General features: G+C 40.5%; 1 protein-coding gene across 7 annotated transcripts in view; it reads right to left on the bottom strand.

Annotated features, from left to right (window-relative positions):
- The window catches only part of ESR1 (estrogen receptor 1), a 493,708-nt gene that overhangs the window by 222,716 nt on the left and 247,576 nt on the right, over positions 1-23,416 (bottom strand). The gene's annotated exons all lie outside the window — the stretch shown is intronic.

Here is a 23,416-nt window from a genome sequence, read left to right as displayed (position 1 = left end):
TAGGTGGACCCCAGGAAAATACCCTTATTTACAGAAACACAGATTTTGCTTATAATCTTTGGGTGTTCACGGGCCCCCTGAAGTCCATGAATGGTCTCCTTAAAAGACTTCAGACTAAGAGCACCCACTGCAGGTCTATGGGTGAAATGCAGGCTCTTTAGTATTGACCATGATGACTTGGCCACTGTCCAGTCTCCAGCTCCATCCCTCCCTGTCAGGGTTAATTTTAAGTGTCTCACTTCCCCAACCTGGCTAGCACATGTCTGGGCCTTTGTCCACACTGCTTCCTATCTTGGCCAAAAAGCAAAAATCTCCTGAGTGAAAATGGCCCCTTCTCAGGTAGCAACCACTGAATTTCTCAATAGAATCAACATGCGCTCCTAGAGTATCACATACATAACTATTCCAAAATCCTCATCATCATATGTGTTCACTGTGAGTCTCCAGGAAAGAGATCCTATTAGTGTCACCTTTGCTTCCCAGTTTCCAGCACAGTAATGACAACTAGTAAGCGTCTGACAGTTGACTGTGGAGTGAGTAAGATTACATGCTCCATATTGTATGTCGTGCCTGCCCAACCAGGCTGTAAGCTTTTCACCAGTATGGAAACTATATTCTAAGTATTTTCTATCACCCCCAAAGCACCTGGTATGGTACTTTGCACACAGAAAGTACCCAATAAATACTTACTGGATAAATTAATCAGTAAAGAATTAAGAACAACTTTGCAAGAGACACAGCTGAATCTGTTGCAATACCAGAACGCTGTATCAAGATAACAAGAAGCCAGTTATTGATGCCTGTGTGTGTACCAACATACAAATCAATTGGAACATGGTTTCTTGTGTACCTCCTTCTGCTTTAAATATCAACAGGGATGGGCATAAGCTAGAGGTGGTTCGTGCCTTTGGCCAGAACTTACCTATGGGTATTTCTACTCTATGCAACTTTGTACTTGGATTTTAATATGACCTTTATTTTTTTTCCATGGAAGTATAGAAATGTTCTTAAAAAGAATTAAGTTGACATAAAACGGTAGAGTCTAGAGAGGGAAAATTCTGAATCTCATTTTTAGAAAAGCTAGAGTTAAATAAGTCCTGGGCCACACTTGGGAAGCCCAGTAAGACAGGTGGTAGTTATGTTCTGCGGTAGGCAAGTTAAAAATTATTTTCTGGATAACAAATATAGGTCCTTTCAACTTGGTTGGAAATTAAAGACTCTAGCTCATTTATACTGCTTACCTGAAAACTTACTCTGTCTCTTGTCTCATATTACCCACTTAATGAGTATAATTTTTATTTGTATTTGTTGTATCTTCTGGTTAATAAACAGAGGCAGATAATGTTCTTCCCTAAAAGGTACAAAAGAAAACCTCTTCCAAAAAATGACTGGTGATAAATGCAGCTCACTTCGATTCCATGAAATTACCTGGGGAGAGAGTTATGGTTGCTATTTCAGCTTCTGCCCAAAGTTCATACCACACCCTGGACTTCTCGAAAACCCAGCATGACCCTTGGTCTAGCAGCTGGAAGAGTAGGCAAGCAAATTTTCGCACAAAATTGATAGTTGTGGCAGGCATTATTTTAAGTGCTTTACATGGAATTAAATCATTTAACCCTCAAAACTACCCCAAGCAGTACTATTATAACTGGTTGTTTTAAACATGAGGTAACCACGGTTCAGAGGGATTAGCTAACTCACCCAAGTCATCCAATCAGGAAAGGATGGCGTCAAGGACCCAGGCAGTCTGATCCCAGAGCCCAGGCTCCCCAAAGAGAAGAGAGTCCTTGGGAACTGCACCCCAACTCATCACAAGGCAAGGGCAGAGTATGTCACAACTGGGAACAAAATCATTACCTCAGATCTCATTCCTAAACTCATAAATAGTAATCCTGTTAGAAATTGTCTGTAATTATTTATTACAAGGCCAATAATACTTTTTTTTAAGGGAAAATGCTAATTCAATTTCTAGTGCAAAGGTTAAGAACTCTGTTATGTTCCATGAAAACAGAGATAATGGAGCTGACAGTCATACAGAAGAACGCGTTGATGAAAGTTTGAATATCTCCTAAAAAACCATTTCAGAAAATGCCTATTTTAACTCATCAACAAATAGAAAATAATATGTCATTAGTGCTTATATACAAGAGTCCTGAAATTCTTTATACACAAAGAACGTTAGCATTTGCCAGTCAAAACTTAAGTCTCTGTGAAATGTCAAGAGGTTTTCCCACTCACTTAAAAAAATATCTTCACCCCCAAATACAAGCAAGTGTTGATTTTCCACACTAATGGGAAACAAGAACAACCTGGCATAAAATTCCCTAAAAACCTATTTAGCCAATATCTTTTTATCTTTTATCAGTTACTAATGTGTAACCAAGCGACCCGATTGGAGTTTCACCACCTCTCCTTTCTCTACTCTCACCAACCAGTTGCAAGTGCTAATGAACGGTGAGGATGAGAAGCCCAAAGTAAGATGCAAGACGTGGGGCATATGGGTGACACAAAGGAGCTAAGTCAGGAAAGAGCTGTGGTTTGACAGCACACCTTCTTAAAACAAGTCTGACTTGCAGTCTAATTTCCACAGAAAATAGGACACTATATCAGGAGAATAACCATCTACTCACATGCAGAAATATTAAGAAATTCATTCATTCAACAGCACTGGGAAAGTGTCTACTTATTACCAGCCAGGGAGCATCCTAGGACAAAGGACACATGCAAAAGGAGGAAGAACAATAAGGAGAGGAGGGACAGAAGGAAGAGAAGAAGGATAGCTTCTGTCCTAGGAAAGCAGACAACTCAAGGAGGAAGACTTGGGCCTTTGGGAAAAGGCACTTCAGGTACAGAACCCCAAAATAGCAAACACAATCCTGCTCTAACACTGGCCCCTGGTCTGCTTTTGAGTGTGATCCATAAATCATCCCATAAATCGTAAATTGATGATCCCATCCAAGACACAGGGACAATATATCATCACATAAAAAGACCATACAAACATGTCTAGAATTGCAAATGGAAATTTTTACTTAAAAAAATTCTTTGGGAATCTGTACGTCATTAGGGATAGCTTCACTGCAAATGTAATAAACTTCAATGAGGGAGGCAGGGTATTGCGGTGGAAAAATTCTACACTGAGTCAGAACTCCTGGGTTCTAGATAAAAAGCTGCCAATAACAGCTGCATGGCTTAAGCAAGTCACCAATCTCTTTGGGCCTCAGTTTCTTCTCCATCAAATGAGAATTCTCAACTATGTTTTCTAAATTGCTTTCCAGCCTTTATGCTGGGTGACCATGATTCTGACCCATGCCTCTGACCAACAATAACATCTATAACCAGCTAGAATTTCTTCAGTGGGTCTCGCCAGCGCACAGCCCATTTTTCAAAACTCTTTCCCAAGAGTAATAAAATGTATAAAAGATGAGTTGGTAAGAGGCCCTAGCACTGCATTTAAGCCTGCTCAGCGCTCAGTCCCATGACCAATCAAAGGGGACAAACACCCATTCCATCAGAAGGAGCTGTCAGTGATGGCCACTGTGTTTCTAACTGCCAAAGTGGCTTGCCCACAGAAATGTCACTTCTCACTAATATGAGGCATGAGAAAACAGGAAGAGAAAAAAAAAAATAGAGGGAAGACAGACAAGAAATAGATAAACAAAGAAACGGGGAGGGGTACGTACATCTGTATATTTGACATATTCTTGGTTCACTGAGCTCTATTAACAATGATTGAGGTGGGAAGCTGGGTAGAAGAAAATATAGCTGAGATATCAAAGACAAAGGAGACATAATTCATCTATTGAGGCTCTGCTCAGTCAACACGCATGGCTGGAGAGGGTTCCGAAGCAAATGAACGATTCCAGAATAGAAGACAATTTGGATATGGTTTAAAATGAACAGAGGTTCTTTTGCACAGAACCTTCAATGATAGTAAGGCCAAATTCTTCACCATAATCAGTGACCAGAAATGTTGATACCTCCGGGTAGGTATCAAGAGCTCTCTTACATGCGGAAGTTAGAACTAACCTGCAGAGTTAGCCCTCTTTGATTTTCCAATCCACTCTCCAGGAAGCAAGCTCAAAGAGCAACCTATTCTTTTGCTGCTGATGCAACAAAGAAAAAAACATCTTGCTTACTTCTGAGAAGACACAGTAGATTGCTCTGTGGTGTAGCAATGACAATTGCAGATTATGTCATCCGGAGACACTAGGAGCACAGAGTTGCACACTATGTGGATCTCATGGCGAGATGAGATTGGGTTGGTGTGTGTGAGACACCCTACCAGGGGCAGCGATTCTGGAACTTGCGGGGAGTTTTGGAGTTTTGACATGCTACTGTTACCTCTTTGACTTAGGGTAACATATGCAAAGTGCTCTCTGCAACAGCTCAACTTTCTCCAGACTCATCTGCTGCTGCTCCTTTACCCACCTTCCAGGTACCGCGTACTCCAGCAGCCATCTGTGTGCACTTCCTAACCTGCCATGTCTTCACTCTTCTCATGCCTTCACTCTTCTCATGGCTTCCCTCTTCTTCTCATGCCTTCGCTCTTCTCATGCCTTTGCTCTTCTCATGTCTTCGCTCTTCTCATGCCTTCGCTCATGTTGTTTTCTGCTAAGAATACCCTTGCCCAGCCCCTGTGATCCAGGAGAAATCCTAATCACATCCTGACTCACTTCTTCCCTCTGCTATCTCTATACCTTGTAGCCACGTTCTCTCTGCCTCCCTGATTGCAATAATGGTTCCACAGGTTCCATGCCCACTAGACTGTGGGAGCCTTGTGAACAACATCTAATAATATATAGGAGGCAGCCAATTAATCTTTTGATTTCATTTAAATTAATTCAATTTAATAACCCACCTGAATTACGTGGAGCTAGCTGCATGACAGCTCTTGAAATAATTAAAAATACCTTGAGAGATTAGTAAATCCATCCTAATATATGTCCAACTGCCGGCCCAAATTTCTTCTAGAGAAGAATAGGTAATAGAGCAAAAGAAATTTCAAGTTTGGGTAAGTCACTCCCCGTTTACCAGGATTTTCTCAACCACCATCTAAGGGACTTTAGAATAAGTCACTTAACATGTGAGTAACTCTGTACCACTTTTCCACAGTTGAAAATAGCAATACCAACATTTTCTCTAGCTGGGGAATTGATGGCGTTGGATAACATTTACAAAAAGAAACTAAAAATCCTGAAGGTAGATGCTGATGCTAATCTTTAAAAACTATTTTGAAATACATACATAGTAGTGTTCCAATAAATGTATGACACTGAAGAGGATTTTAATTACTGTCTAATCCTTGACTCCTCTCACATGCTACATCAAAACTCTCAGGAAATTCCAACAGCTTGACCTTCAAAGTATAAATCAATGCAAATTCTTGATACTTATAGAAATATTGTTAACTTTTAAATATGCTAATCATAGTATAGTTGTGTTTTTTTAAAAAATAGTCCCCATCCTTCAGACACGCATACAGAAATATGTACAAATAAAATATAATTGCCAAAGTTGGGTGATGAATACATGAAGGGTCGTTATGCTATTGCACGTCTGTCAAGGTTTGCAAACTTTCACAATAAAAACTCAGATCAGGTCATTCCGCTCTTCAAAACCCTCTGTTGGATCTCCCACTCATTCAGGGTAAAAGCCAGCAACCCGACAATGACCTGCAAAGGCCTTGTTCACTCTGACGCCTACACTCCTCTCCGTCCTCACCTCCAACTTGGTGCTCCACTCTGTCATCCCAGCCTCCCTGTCTCATACACACAGGGCACACTCCTGTCCCAGGGCCTTTTCACTGCTCTGACCTCGGCCTGAAATACTCTTCACTGAGATATTCTCACGCCCTTCCCTATTTCACACCTTTGCTTAAGTGTCGCCTCCCTAGTGGCACCTTTCCTGATTGGTCTGATTTCTTTACTGGTCTGTTCCCAGTGCCTAGCATAGTGCCTGGCATAGAGTAGATGGCCAATAAATATCAGCTGTGGAATGAATGAATGAATGAAAGGGCAAACTGGGCCAGCCATCTGGTGAACCTAGGTGGGGGTCCTACAACATCAACAGGGTGAAGTAAGAGCATGTCAGACAGGCTGCACTGGTGACTCTAAACCAGACTGGCAAACAGTGATGTCAAATACTCCTTGGACCAACGGTCCAGTGTGCTACCCAGGAAGTCAGCAAAGTTAACGCAGCAAAGTTTTCTAGAGCCTGAGTCTCAAGCAGCCAGGAGATCGATCCTCCAGATCCCTGAGCCAGCCCTGCGCTCCACCAAGCAGTTGGCCACCGACACCGACTACCTGATCACGTGATGTCCACCCCTGGGCATGCCGCCACCCCACACCCTCCAGAACATCCTGACACTCCTGAAGACCAAACCCGAGGAATACAGACAGGTCACCAAAGGCCTGTGCTGTAGCCTCACCACCATGATGGCTGCCACACGGAGTTCAGACTACTGACACCCCCAGACGCCTGGCTGAGAAGAAGGTCAGGGCTGGGCTTCTGAGGTCAGAGCGACTCTCCAGAATGGATCTGTTCTAAAAATCCACCCAGGATTAGACAGAATTTGTTTTTAAAAGACTTGATTCATTTGTATCCTGGAAAAACAGTTGTAAATTAGAGGAATGTTATTTATTAGAGAAGAATTTTCAGGTGATTTTTAAAATGATCTGATCTTGAAAACTGAATTAATAAATACTGTGAAACGAAGAAAAAAAAGAAAACAGCTGCTCTGCTACACTTTGGAAACATCAGTGTCTCAGGCCTCCCAGCACAGGCTGGCATGTTGTAGCCTTTGTATTTGCAGACTTGCCTCTCATTTCTGGACAGCAGCCTCTTGAGATTCCTCCGGTTTCTAGACAGTACCCTCTCATGGTTCTGTCTAGACAGTGCAGTCAGAAGCAATCTGAAATCTCTGAGGAGAAGGGCTCAGATTTCCCAGTCACTACTCCACTTGCTCAGTCTTCTTATAAGACTTGGCCTTGGTCACAGAGAAGTCAATAGTATACATTGTTATTACCCTTATAAGTGGTATTTATGACTTGCTATATTTCGTGCTGAAATACTCTTATATAAAATACTGATTCTTCTGCTGTAGTTCTGCAAGGTATAAGCATGCTATGAAGCAGAAAACAGTCAAACCAACCAAACTTCCATTTACTACCCTCCCGTCCCTGGTGCTCTGTTCAAACCTGGCTCACATCCATTTGGGCAAAATCACTCAGCTGTTAGCCAGTGGCCTCAGTTGCCACCAGCTCAAGCAACAAGTTTCCCAAGCAGCTGAGAACCGAGTTCTAACTCTTCCTCCCACCAACCCTCCCTCCAACCCCAGCTATGCCTTGGCATGTGACTCTGGGAGTTCTTCAATGTCCTTGAGTTAGGACTGAGTAAAAGGAAATGGGAATTCTCACTCACACTTTGTTCCCCATGGTCTCACCAAAAAGACTTCAGAGAATCTCCCTCTAGAAAATTACACACGTACGGTTATCTGACCTATACTCAGAAGACTGTTGGAGCAATTACTTATCCCACTGACTCCCAGGCAGCTCCTTATTTCACCCCTTAGCCTTGACTTCTTTACAAACCCCCTAGTATCCATGTATTGGAGGTCCCCCACGCCATACGCCATCCCTGAAAGCCCGTTTGCAGCCATGCATTGAGGCCCCTCACGCAGCACGCCACCTCCCAAGCCACCATAGCCAAGCTCAAGTTCTCCTGTATGGAGTCAGCCACCCCAACGTGCTAAAAACTGAAGAAATGGTTAAGGGGAGTGCAGATCTGTTCAATGCTCTATCTAGATAGGAGCTGTACATTTTCTTCTGAATCTTTCACGCTCTAGAAAGCATTTCAGAGAATAATTTTTCTAAACTACTTTCTGAAATCAATCAGAATGCTGCAAAAATAAGAGAATTCCCCCCAAACAACCAAGAAAAAAGTTCACTCAGTATATTACTCGCTCACAAAATTATCTAACTAGGAGTTCTGATGACAGGTCTCTTTTTACTAGGTCCTTACTCTTTGATTTTCTCCTCACATAGAATTATAATATTGTAATATTACATTGTAATATTTTCCCTTGTACTTTGCCTATCTTTTCAGGTAACAGAATGAAGAGCTATGTCATTCTGTATTTACTCTAAACCTATGTCCTTAATTATAATCAGTAACGGTGACAAAAGTTTAAGTGTACAGATTCCACATCGGCGTGCCTCCTTTCCTGGTAGGAAAAGGCAGGTGGACATCTGTGTTCCAGCTGGAAGAGAGAGCCATAAAACATAACCTTCAGCCTTCAAAAATGAAGCTCAGCAAACAGTCAGGCAATATGGCTGGGGCTACCAGATTTACCCAATAAAAATGCAAGATACCCAGTTAAGTTGAAGTTCAGATCAACAACAAAGAATCTTTTAGTATAATATCATGTGGGACATAGTTATCCTAAAAGAGTTTTTTGTTATTTATCTGAAATTCAAATTTACCTGAGCATCCTTTATTTTAGTGGGCAATCCTAAATATGATGCTTTTAAGAGAAGGCAACAGAGATGCATGAGCCTGGCAGAAATGACAGAGTTGAGTCCAGGACAGTGGGAAAGATTACACCACAGGCTTAACCATGCTTTTCTTGTCAAGAGACAGAAGTCTGCTTTGGACAAAATTAGGCAATTTTGAAGGTGCATTAACTATTGGGCCAATGGGATATCACATTAAATTAATGTTTCCTCGTTTACTAAAATTATATAGGAGTTTAAAATACTAATGTGCCTTCTGATTCACATGGCTTAGATCACCAAAGAGAAGCTCACTCAATGCTAAGTGCGATCTAGCACCACACCATGAGGCACGTGGCCTTGAATTAATTGATCATTCTCACTTTCCATCCGCCAGCTGCTGCTCTCCTTCCTGTAGATCCAATTAGAGAGTTTTAGCCTATACCTTGAGAATATTAAAATGATCATATTCCAAGGAGAAATATTGACTTAGAAAAAGCCACTATTGACCTAATCATCCTTTCTGTATATATCAATAGCATCCCTGGGCTACAAGGAACCACCAGAATGCAGAATGCAGGACAAAAGCTCTCAAAATATCACTACGGAAGTTTTGTCTTCAACTTCTTAGTGAAAGTCATTTTGCTGAGAGGCTACTGATACCATTTTCACAACCAGAAGAAAATACGTTTTGGTCTACAATTTTTCACAAAAGAGAAAAGAAATGGGAAGGGCAACCTCAAGAAATCTATAGTAACTTCTGCCACTTCAAACTGTTGTTCTTCCCCACATAAAAAAATCATCCTTTCCATGAAAAAAAGTCATCAAATGTTAATAAAAGTGCGTTTAGCCCCTCCACGCTCTCTTTACAGTATTACTAACTGTAAGGTTATTAACACATTCTTTTCATATATTTTAATGGACAATTCTAACAGTTCTTTAACTCATTAAAAAAATGAAAGTCATAAAAATAGTATAGTTTTGTTTAATTATAAATCCTAGCCTATAAATATAAATTTCTACAGAATAAGTGGCTTCAAATCATCTTGGTTTAGTACAGTTATAACCCATCAGCCATGCCCTTCTTTCACACATTTATCAGGAACATTAATTATACCTGGGACATACGGTTCCATCAATTGCCATGCTTATTAAACTTACATTTCATTTCCTGGAACAGTATTAAACTACAAGGGGAAAAAGTTAATAGTAAACAGTATACAGCCAACATTGGGTTTAGTGATTAGCCCAAAAAAAGACACATGATTTTCAACATGGGACCTTGTTATAAAAAAATGCCTATTGTAACGAGGCTGCTGGATCAAGTACAGACTGAATTATTTTTTAATTTTGCCAATACTAAGGTGAAATATCTATTATGAAATAATGCAAGTTCCATTTTCACACTGGTAATAATGGAATAAAAACAGCATCCAACCGCTTTAGAAATCTAAGAGGAATCAGGATAAGTCTCCAGAGAAATCCAGTAAGGTAATTCCTAACCTTTACGTCCAGGAGGAGAAAAAAGAAAAACAAGAAAGGAAATCTCCAAACACACAGTAACAAGATAGAGTCGTCCCTTGGTATCCGAAGGGGATTGATTTCAGGACACTCCCCACCCCCAACTCCCGCCTAGAATCCTAAAATCCATGGATGCTCAAATCCCTTATATGAAATGGCATAGTATTTGCAGATAACCTATGCACATCCTCCCACATACATTAAATCATCTCTAGATTATTTGTAATACCTAATACAACGTAAACAGTTGTGAATACGATGTAAATGCTAGTAAATAGTTGCCTATGCACGGCAAATTCAAGTTATGTTTTTGGGAACTTTCTGGAATTATTTCCCCCAATATTTTCCGTGGGCGGTTGAGTCCTCGGAGTCAGAACCCTTGGATACAGAGGGCTGACTGTATAGATATTAGAACTGAGAGGAAATGATCTAAACGTTAAGTATAGGAAATAAGTCTTCCCGATTCTTAAAACTGAAATGTCAAACCAAGGTTAAAAATTCTCACGGGGCCAAACAACAGTTGAACTCATGGCCTGTCTAGACAGGTATAGCTGGTGCATTCACTTTAGCCATCACTGTAGTTTTGTAGTGATCAGCAACAGGCGTTCCTTCATTCCATGTTGCTTGAGCTTCTACTCTACATGCTAGAACTACAGCAAGTAGGGCACGGCCACGACATCCTCAGTGAACAGAGGCTGGTCACACCTCCATCTGTTAAGTAGGAAGTGGTGGGCTGGAGACAGACATAGGTTCTAGCTCTGGCTCTGCCCGCACCAGCTGGGGAACTTTGGGGAAGTCACTTCCCCTCTCAAGACTTCAATTGCTTCAATTAGAAAATAAAGAGGTGGGAATCCATCAGGCCTAAGATCCCGCCTAGATTTAAAATACTCTGATTTTATATTTTTATTTGTGTAAAGAGAGGTTTGGACCAAATGAATACTATAATTCTGTCCAGATTTTAAATTCTTGGGTGGGTTTCACATACAGAGAAATGCATAAGGTTGCTATCGGGAAGTCTATGTAGGATTTTATTTAATGGCTCCTCCTGATATCAGAAGGGAAAACGTTCCCCTACTAAATGGAAACATGTTTAAACATGATTTTAGCAAGCATCATAAAAATAGTCATTTCCCATAAAACTAAAAGAAGCAGTCTTGGGATGTAGTCTAAGATGAAAGTATTGTCACAACTAAATATAAAGATATTACAAGGAATTAAACCAACTGCCAAGTAAATCAATCAGTGACAGAAGACATCCTGTCAATTTTTGTGCATGATATAGTAGGTTAAAACTGGAGTTCCAGAGTTCACCTTCTAGATTTAGATTCCCTATTTCTCCATTACTGGCTGTGTGAGCTTGGGCAAGTCACTTGCCCTCTCTTAGTTTCTTTGCCCATAAAATGGAATAATAACAGTATCAGCCTCTTATGGTTGACGTAAGGATTCAACAAGATCATCCATTTAAGGCTTACAGCAAGGTGCCTACTGCACTATGGTCAAAAAATACTAGCCACTGCTATTATTAAAGTTATTTCTCCTATTTGTAACAATTTACTCTTTTTGGTTAATTCAACAATTTGGCTCTATAAATTATTAGGCATTCATTCTGTCCAAGGAACTGGGCTGGAACTCTAGGGAGGACCAGGAAATCAGACTCAGCATCTCTTCACAGCCTCACCCACCCTTCTTTGACTGCCTAAATCCTACCTCCATCAGACCTTTCTGGGTCTGTGCCTCAGTAGATGGGAGCCCTCTGTCTGGTTAAGTGCCCCTCCTCAGTGCCTCTAGTGGGTCCCTCCTCTATCACCATTCTAATTCCACTGGTTTTCAATTGTCTATACACTTTTCAGCTCCCTCATTTAACTATGAGCAACTTAATGACACATAAGGTGTCCAATCTCTGTAGCTACAACAGGAGTCAGCATATGACTGACATTTGATAAAACTTACTGACTGAATATACACATTAATTAATAAACTGTATACAATTACTCTAAATTAATCTATAAAATTAATGAAACAATCATTTCATTAATAATGAGTTAATATATGAATGAACATTACTGTTATTAATAATTGGTAACAATTAAATAGACGGGGGAGACAAATCTATTCACAACTATAATGAAAAGCATTCTATGGTGATTTCCACAATACAGGTACCCAAAAAGGTGCTCTATGTGCACAATGAACACTGAAAGAATGCCAGGTGGCATCTGAACTGAACTGGTGGAGGTGGCATTTGAACTGAACTTTGACTTTTGGGCAGACTCAGCCTAACATAGATGGGACAAGAAGAAAGAAAGGTATATTATGTGAGAGATGGAGGTGACTGAAGAATGGAAGTGGGAATGTGCCCGTTTAAATTTGTTTTCTATTTATTTATTTATTTAGTTTTGGCTGTGTTGGGTCTTTGTTGTTGCGCGTGGGCTTTCTCTAGTTGCAGAAAGCAGGGGCTACTCCTCGCTGCAGTGCGCGGGCTTCTCATTGCGGTGGCTTCTCTTGTTGTGGAGCACGGGCTCTAGGCACATGCACTTCAGTAGTTGTGGCTCGCGGGCCCCAGAGCACAGGCTCAGCAGTTGTGGCACACGGGCTCAGTTGCTCCACGGCATGTGGGATCTTCCCGGACCAGGGCTCGAACCCATGTCTCCTGCATCGGCAGGCGGACTCTTAACCTGTGCGCCACCAGGGAAGCCCCTTGAATTTGGTTTTGAACAAGAGTGACAGGAGATGATGAGTTGGAATCAAATTACAAGGGCTTTGAACATGGCACTATATGATATGCATCTGTTCTGTGATGGTGAAAAGCCACTGAAGGCTTTGAAACAGAGGAAGGACCCAATCAAATGTCTACTTTGGGTAGTAAGCTCAGGTAAACTGGAAAATTAGAGTTTGAAAGCTCAAAATCAGTAAGGAACTATTACAGCAATAATAGACAATTGGCTGTGTGCAGAGAAAAGAGGGAAGGACACGAAAGGCATTTGAGAAGGAGCTTCTTTCTGTGTTTTTGAGACCTGCAAGAAGATGCCTGGTACCGCATTTCTCTAAACTACAGTTGTTCAACATAGAAACGCTAGAACTTGTGAATGTGCCTACCAGCCACCTAACACCTTTGCTAGCCATTTTCTAATGTTAAACACAGACTCCTTAGACGAGGGCTGGGCTCGTTATGGAAAAGCAACTTTGGTTTCATCAATCACAACTGCTGAGCATCAGACACAAAACACAAAGAACCAGAGAGCCCCAGGCCTGTGGGTTGATAGCGCCTCATGGTGTAGGGCCTAGAACATCGTGTGGACATGAGAGGAGCCCCATGCTCACTTCAATCAAACAATTGTACTGATACTTAGAGGCTGTATCAACAATGCTAGAGTCTGGTGTGTGGCAACAATCGGAAGAACTAAAGAGAAGAGAACCCTGTTGGGGGGGAAGGTTCAAGGATTTCAATGACCTCCAATTATCTAAACCTTTACCAAAAACCCAAATCATGCCCGCTAATCGGCATAGGTGTGTACAGTTGACTCTTGAACGAACACGGGGATTACGGGCACCAACCCTCAGCCCAATCAAAAATCCGAGTATATACACCTGAAATGAGCATAATGCTGTACATCAACTGTACTTTAATTAAAAATATTCCTGGTACACCTTATAGCCCGCCTCCATATCCGTGGTTCCTCCTGTATCCCCAGTTCTGCATCTGTGGTTTCAGCCAACAGCATATCGTGTAGCACTGTAGTACTTATGTTGAAACACATCTGCCTGTGCGTGGATCCAAGCAGCTCAAACCTGTGTTGCTCAAGGGTCAACTGTATTCGCATTCAAGTTTTCAGTCGTTTCCTAATTTCATCTTCATATCCTGTGGCCAAAGTCTGCAACCTCATACTCTTCCATTTGCCTTCTTTGTATCTAGTCAACATCCAATGCAACCGCCTACTTGATACGGTATTTTGGAAAGATGAGTAGAAATTAACGTTACCGTCATTTTTTTCCTCAGCACTCCTTCCTCCCTCTGCTTCTGAAACCCAAGAGGCTCAGTGAAATGGAGACTTGGAAAACAGGCAGCCCTGGGTATGAACAGTCTTCCTCACGGTCAGAACACAGCAAAACCCTGGGGCCACCGTGACAGACAGGTACAGGAAGATTAAATGTGGTAACGCGTACAGAAGTGCTGGGAGACTTCGAATCAGAGGACTGCCCAGGAGAAAAGCCCATGGAGTTGTTTTGTTTTGTTTTGTTCTCTTAATTGCTTATTCACGCTTCACCCCCAGGGCAGTTATCCAAACTGCCGAGATATGGCACAGGTCTCAGTAGTTTTTTTAATCATCTGGGTGATTCTGAAATCCTCCTTGATTCTAACGTGCAGCCAGGTTGAAAATCCACTTTTATAGATGCTCTATAAATGCTGGCTTCCATCCCTCTTCCCTCTCTGCGTCCTTCTTTCCGAATCACAGAGAAATTCCCTCCTTGCCCTTGTACGTCATGGCTTCTCCGTACGTAGACTGCTTCCGTCAATTTCAACTACTTCCCTCCCTAGAGTTGCTTCAGTCCAGAATACTTAATGCCTTTCCCTCTTTTTTTATTGATTTATTTATTTTTTATTAATTTGGAGTTTATTACAGTTGCTTTGTTTTGTTTTGCTCGCACAGTATCTGGCATATGCTAAGCATTTCTAAAAATACTAGCTTCCTGCTTCCTTTAGGTTGGAAAAGTTTAACTTCTAATCACAATAGGGTATTAAAGTTGATCCCTTGAAGGCAAAATAAACAAATATAGGGAAGTTACAAACATTCCAGACTCTTAAAGAGCTCTCATATTCACCTTCTTCAGTGTAGAGTTGCCAATTCCTTTCTAAAGAAGTAATAAAAAATTGTGGCTGGTTACGTGCTGGGTGTGTTTTCAGCCCTTGACATCTCTGAAATTTAATCCTTGTTGTTGGGTTTAATCCTCCCAACAACCAAAAGACGTAGGTCGTATTTTGATTGGCATTTTACAATTGAGTAAACTGAGGCACATTGAGCCAGAGATTACAACTGGGCAAGGGTCAAGAAACAAGCTGCTGGTCTCCCAAACCTGTGCTTTCATCACTTTATTATATACAATCAATTCTTATTACTTGCAAGTTACGTTCTATGAAGTACAGAGTAGAAGCCACAAACACTGAATTAGTGAATACTAAACCATCACTCCTAGGGGAAATACAGGGTTAGGTTCCTGAGAGCCTGTGGTTGTAACATTTTTATGAACCAAGCAATATACAGCCTTGCTTCGTGTGTGTGTGTGTGTGTGTGTGTGTGTCTGTGTGTGTGTTTCTGTTTAAAGACATCTTATTTAACATATGTTGTTGACTTGTTGACATTAAAATCATGGCCAACAGCACTGTAACTCATGCTGAATGAAGTTTATCTGACGCGTATTTTCTCCATAAGGCACATCACAGCATTCTTGTACTTAGGAACACTAGACAGCACTTCAGCACTATGCTTTTTAAACAGCAAAATCACTAATGAAAAGGACAAAAATGCAAAAAACACACAAACAAAGTGGCACTAAATGGACCTCAAACAGGACACTTGTTTACAGTCTGAGAGATAAAACAAGCAGGCAGAGCTCACCTCATTTGACCTCAGCTAGGAACGTGCATGTTGGATGACTCAAATTTTTCACTACTTTGTGCACGGCCGTGCTACTGTGAATGACTGAGAAAGTGCGATGAGTACTGATCGAAGGTTACAAAAATGTCAGCGAGTAAATGCAAATTCATAAAAGTGCAGTCTGTGAATACTGGGAATCACTGAACTTGAAATGCCCAGTGGAGTCCTTTGCATTTTCATTCCTGAGAAAGGGGTATTCGCAAACTCCCCGCATTCTTCCAGTCCCATCTAAACATCTCTTCCTGACTGGCCTTTCTCGCTGCACGAGACCAGAGGGAATCAGGGTAACTGGTGCTTCCTGCCTACCAGGCTTCTAGGGACTTGGGTGCCATGCACTTTGCCGAGGGCTGAGAGAAATACAGTGATGTAACATAGGCTTTCTGCTTGGACCAGTGCTCAGGGATTCCTCCTATTAGAAATCCAAGAGGCTTCTGGAGGCCTCTCAAGTTTTGTCAGATAACTAAAGAAAATACCTTCCCATTGTAACTAAATTGTATCCTGTACTCAAATTAGAATGTACATTCTCTCTCTCTGAAGTGCTTGAAATAATCCAGCAGAAATATGTCTTCCCTACTCCCCCCCCAAAAAAAAGCAGGAGTCCAAGTTAGCATAAAGCACCCTTAAAATCAATTATGTTTCTGACAATGTTGTATAGTGAAAGTTTTACCAACAACAACAAAAAAAAAACAAAACTAGGGACTTCGCTGGCGGTCCAGAAGACCTTGCCTTCCAATGCAGGGGCTGCAGGTTCAATCCCTGGTCGGGGAGCTAAGATCCCACATGCCTTGTGGCCAAAAACCCAAAACATATCACAGAAGCAATACTGTAATAAATTCAATAAAGATTTTAAAATGGTCCACATCAAAAAACATCTTCAAAAAAAACCACTTAAAATACCTTCATGAAGTAAGTAAAATGAATCATGGATGTACCTACGACTGTTCAAAGAGGAATGTTTTTGTTGACGAAGTGGGAAGTCACAGTCGGTTTTAAATGCATGGTGTAAGTTCACGTGGATCCAGATTCCTGAAAAGTAGGCCACTGGGAGACCACAGCAAAGGCTGCACTGTTTGTCACCTCCATACCAAATCGACGTGCAGAAGCCTGTGGCCCTAGGATTTCACCCACTCATGCAGTAAGACTCCTGGTTGCTCTGTGCTAACACTGATATGTTAACTGCTAGGAATACAAACACACATTTTATTGATATTTCATCTATGCCTTTGATGAGCTACACACTTTGGAACAACGTAGCCAAATGAATGAATGAATGAATGAGCTACGAAAGCAACTTTACTAAGTGAAATTTTCTCCCTGAGTTATTGTTAAGCGTCTATCCTTAAAGACAAGAAAAAATCATTTTTGAAACTTTTACTGTAGTTAACGCTACTTTTAATGTAGTGAATGGGTTATTAAGGCATATTCTTACATCACTGGCCTTCCCAGGCTAGGGAGGAACTCTGATGAGCCCTGTTCCAAATTTTATTAAAATAACAGACAACAGAGGTCAATAAAGAAATAAACCAGAAAAGATGGGAGGAAAACTGTGGGACTACACAGATGGAGTGACTAAAACAGAGAAGAAAAAAGAAAGCTGGATAGCCGAAAAGAAGCCAAGAAGAGTTTAAAGGGAAGAACAGTAGAAAACAAAGCGAAGAAACAAGAAAATAGGAGAACGGACTATCAAAACAAAGATCAGCGGAGGAAAGAGAAAGGATGCCAATGCCAAAATTACTATTTCTAACACTATTTAGTTGCAGGAAACTAAAAGAGAATTCTCTTTTACTTTCAGGATCTTAAAAGAAATTCCAAGTCTTTATGTGAGAGAAGTGAATCGTGAATCAAGTTGCCAAGAAAACTGCCCAGTAAGTAGTGCCTGGCATGCACACATGAAGGCTGCTGGGTCCCTGCACTTGCCACTGTTTGGGAACAGGGGGAATGAGGGCGAGGGATGCAGGCTAGAAACGGGACCACAACCACAGAGGCGGAGCCTTCGGGCCAGACAGCTCTGTAGCTTCCAAGCCGAAGGTGAGAATCTGAACATGAAACCTCAGAGGTCACTGGCCCGTCTTGAAGGTGACAACTTTGGGGGAACCTTCAAAAAGAAGGACCCTGGCTGAGTTTATCGAGGGCTCACTGGGAAATATCCAGTCCTGAACGTTTCTTAATTAACTTTATTAACTTTCATTGATCTACTATAATTTTCCCAAGCCTAATTCACTGGAGCTTCAAAAAGTAGAAAATGAAAAGACAAAGTTGCCTACTATCTCATGAAAGATGACACACTTGATTAAAGGAGAAGATGTTATGGGAACAAACTAAGAACTCAATGTGTTCCTCTAAAAAGTTCAGGGGAGAAACAAAGAAAAAAATCCAGGTATGTTTGGATTTTTCTTTTTTAATTTCTGTATAGCAATGGGAGGTACTTAATAGATTCATGGTATTCATGTTATTGATAGTACTATTATTGAAAATTTTGACTATATATGTAAATTATAACTCCACAAAAATGAGTAAAGTACATTAAAAATTTTTCATTTCTGTTTGGATAGATATCTCCAGGCTACATAATAGGCATCCAGAAATACTACCCCAACTGACTTCGACACCTCCTTGCTGCTAGCATCATAATTGACATCACCGTCACCCTCTTCCTCTTCCTTCTCTCTGCCGCCACAGCCACCATCATCGTGGATTCCACCATCACACCACCATAATACTTCCAAGAGTCAACCCTACTCCTTCTTAGTCAATTATCACTTTGCTACACCATATAAAATTTTGTCGTTTGGGACCAAAACAGTTGCCTTTCTAGCCTTCATATTTTCAATAGGGTTTAAACATGTACATATAATTAAAAGTGTTGTTGATTAATGCAAAATGTTCCCCCATAATTCCTACTAATATTCTCTAATGTGCAGAACTCAGCATTCATGGTTTCTTCTCTCATGAGCTCAAGAATATTATAAAGGTGCTTCCCTTCACCTCCAGCCCACTTAAGTCCTCAGATTTCAGAGGACGCTGTGAGGGTATGTTTTAGGGATGGAGTAGGGGACAGCTCAGACACACCGCTTTTTAAAATGATGTTATCTGTCAATTCATCAGCAGAGTTTAAAATATAAAATAAAACTGCTGGATGATTTTGATGGACTGCCTCCTTTCATGAAATCCTTTACACTTTCACTTTGGCTGGTTTGTGTTCAAGCAGCTGTATTTTGGGGATTTATATAGCATCTTTTACTGGAGTATGAATTTGGGTTCTAAACAGTTGTGGCCACTCTGTTTTCCTTTCTTCGATAAGCAAACTGAGACTTGGAATTAAACCAAATGAGTAATTTGCCTCTATCAAGTCAATGTGTCCTAGAGAAGAAGGGAACACACTTAGCCCTCTCTACTGGGTTCTTCTAAAGTTACATTAAAAATAATACTGAAGTCACTGGGAGGAGTTAGATTTATAATTTTTGTGCTGAATATGCATTTTAGAAAAAACAGAATTAAAATTCATATATTTCCTTACATAAAACTATTATCACGTAATCGGGGTTTTGACTTTTTAAAAAAATGTATCTATAAGATAGATGTTCTTTATGATAACCCAGACTGCAAACAAATGTTGCAGATGGTAATAAAGATTTTATTTAAATTTGGCTTCCACAGAAAATGAGTTCATATTATCATCAATCTATATTTGCAGTGAAACTCCTGATCGCTTAAATCAGTTCTTCCCCGCAGTTTTCTTTTAGCTTACAAAAGCACCAGAACAAATATTAATATGTGAATAAAATAATAAAATAGCGATTGCTTGTATAGCTTATGTACTGCTTTCACATATACTAGCTCACTTGACAAAAGTACTAATGTCTTATCATGATCGGGAAGTTTGACATCTTTTATAGTTTTTCCTGATATCTATTGTTCTTGTCATTGTCAATTTCTTACCCCTGTCTTTTACATCCTTAAAATAATAAGAAACCAAAATGCTGAACCTGAATCTTCCCAAATTATGAATGTCACATCTTAACTATATTCACAAAAGTAATCCAGAGATCCAAATTACCGGAGTGTGAGAAAGAAGGTTAGATTAAGTGGCAGTTACCTTTCAGGGGCTTTTTACAAAACACGTACAAGCCACATAGAGTAGGTGAAAATGAAATGGGGTTTGAAGATGTGATTCCGTTTCAACCTAAAATATACTCATTCCCCAGGCAATCTGTGGCTCCTTGAACTATTCTTAGACCAACACAAAGAGTCAGGTAAACAGTAACAATTTAAATGACTGAAAAAAGTAAGAACAGGAAAAAAGGGTGCTGAGATATCACCTAACTACAAAGAAAGAATTACTCAAAACTTGAAAATTAACCATCCAAATCTCTCCCTAGAAGTGAGCCTTGCTCAAAGTTCAGAAATAGTTCTAAGTGTTCACCAATGCACAAACTAGACACTAAACATATGCATACAGACAGCAGACAAATCACTAGGGCTTTGGCTTTGATGCAAAAGGTTTGTATATTGGTCAAGTTTTTTGGAGAAGTGGGCAATATTTAGCCTTTAAGAATATTGAGTAATAAAACTGAAATCAGCACAGAGTATTAAATACCTCATTTGAATTTTTTAAAACATAGTGGATATAATTAATTTTCATCTTCAGTTTTATCCAAACTCCCTAAGATATTTGAACTTGCTAAGGACCCAGGATAAGATAACTCCCACTTGCCTTCATCATGACATTTTAGGTAAGACATATTTTGCAGAGTCACAGCTTGCCTATTTACAAATTTATTCCCTTTTAATAACAACTTGTTGCTACATGTGACAATCTTTCCCCATTACTATATGTCCAGGGCAGTTTTATCTGTTACATTTCTTCATGCATAAATAAGGCTACATATTGCGGCCAAAAGAAGAAAATACCCAGAGCATCTTAATGTTAAATGATGTGAACTTCGCATAAATTCTCTGAACATCCCTGTGGGACCTTCAAGTGGGCAATCCACACAGTAGCATTTTATAAATGGAAAAGTTAAGAACCAGAAGTAATAAAGCTTAATCTATCTGACCCAAAGTCACCAGCTAATTTGTAAGAGAAAAATAAAATAAAGACAATCAAAACTGCTTTTTGATTTGTGTCGATAAAACAACCAGCCACTTAACTAAACTTTTTGTTTTCTACTGACCATAACATTTTAGGTCAGTAGCTTTCAAACTTCTTTACCTCAAACCATGTAAGAAATACATTTTTAATCACAGCCAGCACAAACAAGCATGTATAATTAAAACAAATTTTCAGGAAATAAAACCTTCCCTTATTAGATATTACCCATTCGGCTATTTTCTATTATATTCTTTTCTATTTTATTCCTTTAAAAAAAATGTTCTAGACTCACTAAACTAATTTGGTGATCCTCTGGGTCATGACAAGCAGTTTGAAAACATTGCTTTTGGCCCCCAAAACTTTTGGTAACTACTGAAGAAAATTAGAGGTTCCTAAAAGAATCTAATCAGTTCTTTTTACCCAGAGTCAAACAGCAAAACTGAGAGGGGGAAAAATATTAAGTAACATCTGTCTATTTGAAATAACTCTATTTCACAGAGCCTTCTTTTCCTCCCTGGGTAATAAAGGCAGAATTCAAACAAAAAAGACAGGATGTTATGGTAAATAAACGACAAAGGAAAAAAAATTATTCTAAAACTGAATTTCCACACAGAATCCCACGTCTATGAGTTTTTTACCTTATTTTTTTTAAGTTCCATATTTTTTTTTATTATTCTAAAAGTATCTGAATATCATCTAATGCAAAAAGTTTAAGATGGGGCATGTTATAGCGCTATTATTTGCCACTGAGATGATGAACAATTTTGAATAAAACGTGATTCCCCTCTTTATTTGACCATGCTCACTTTGTAATTATCAGCAAGGCAGTAAATAATCCACTGAGAAGCAGCCTCATTAGTGCCCATTGAAATTCAGTGGCATTAATTTGCAATAAAAGAACTGAAAATTAAATGGAAAAGAAAATAGTTTCTGGAGTCTACCGTAAAGGTTATGGAATTCACATCATACCACTGCCTTCCTTCACAACAAGGAGTTTAAAAGGTTTGAGCTAGACTTAATCGTTATACTTTGTTCTAACACTTTTTTTTTTTAAAGTGGGCAGAATAAATTCTTTTTTGTTTTCCATTTTAACCCTGAATTAAAACAAGTTAAATTAACGTGATAGATGCCAACTTTTTAAAGTTTTGTTCATTGTTTGTCTTCTGAGGAATAACTCAGGCTGGACCTGCTTGGCTGTGGGATGTTCTAAAGTCCTTTGAGGGGCTGAAGGATGTGGAGTATGTTCAGATACCCCAAGAGTCTGCCTTCACAATCCTCTGGGGCCTCCCTGCACCTTCCTCCTATTTCTTCTGCTACAAATATCTGTGGATATAGAACACTGAATGGAAAATCGGTCCACAGCTTGCTATACAGAAAGATCTGGGTGAAAGTGGAAGGCGAGTCCAGGCACCAGTGTACAGTCAGGCAGTGCCTAACTCAGCACCCAGCCACGTGGGTGCCCTGAGGCCTCCCAGCAGCACCTAGGGCACAGGTATTCACCCGGACCACCTGCCTACGCCTTCCTCAAGTCCATCACGAAGAGAAGGGAGACGCTGTCAAAAGGAAAATGGGAGGAAGAGGGGAGAAGGAAAGTATAATCTCTACAAGCAAAAATAAATAAGGACACAAAACATTTGCCTCTTAAGTCACAAAAGTGCCCCAAACTACCAATTGCTTCTTCTCCCTTGAAGGAAAAGCACAGAACTGGGCTGAAACCCTGCTCCCCAGTCCTGGGGCATTCTCCTCCCTGGTAGGCCAGAAATGAAACTTAGCTGTCAGGAAAGTATTTCAAAACACTCGTGCTTCGATGTGGCATGTGTTAAACCCACAGGACACTTATAAATCTCTGGCTGTCAGAAGTCTTCTGTCTGCCCTGACACGGACTCAGCCGGGTAACTCAGAAATCAGAAACTCCTTAAGAGCCATTGAACTCTATTGCTCCTCTGAGCAGCGCAAGTCGATCCTACAGCCCTCCAAGGTGGGACGGGGAGGGCGAGGAAAGCAGTGCTAGGAATCGCTTCCCAAGGGAATCACCTTCACCATCATTATCATCACCATCATCACAGCGTGCATATTTCCACCCCGAAATTCTAGGAGAAAGTTAATTTTGCAAGCACATTAAAACAAAATTGTAAAATAATACTAATAATATATATAAAATTCTTATATAATAATTCTTATATAAATTTATTATATAATATATAATAAAATATATAAAATTCTGAGCTCCGCTAGCCCCAGACACCTTCAGCCTTAAATACCAAAGCGGGACATTTTCTAGGGACTCAGAGCACCTTGTGTTTATTTGCTCTGGGGTGTTCCCCACACACACACACGCTAATAACCTCTGCTTTGCACAGTTTTCCAATATTTGTTTAGTTAGGAAGCACACGGGGTTTCGGATCTGCATCTCACGCAGACACTGGGGGCGGGGGGGGGCGTGGAGAACAGAATGTTGCTGTTTTTGTTTTTTTTTTTTTTTAAGCCGCCAGGCCAGAGAACTTGACTCTCGAACGCGAGATCCCCGCGTGACCCTGGGCCGGGCCGCGCGCTAGCCCTCGGGTCGCGCGTCCGCGGTTCCGGCGGCGGCCGGGTTGCTGGGCGCCCGGCCCCGCGGCCTGCGGGCCCCGCGAGCTCCCAGCGGCGCGGCCCCTTGC

This window comes from Monodon monoceros, unplaced genomic scaffold, assembly GCF_005190385.1.
Source record: "Monodon monoceros isolate NGI ecotype Baffin Bay Population unplaced genomic scaffold, NGI_Narwhal_1 Super_Scaffold_15, whole genome shotgun sequence".
Lineage (NCBI taxonomy): Eukaryota > Metazoa > Chordata > Mammalia > Artiodactyla > Monodontidae > Monodon > Monodon monoceros.
The sequence above is the reverse complement of the archived record's forward strand: the minus strand, read 5'-3'. Positions and strand labels throughout refer to the sequence as shown.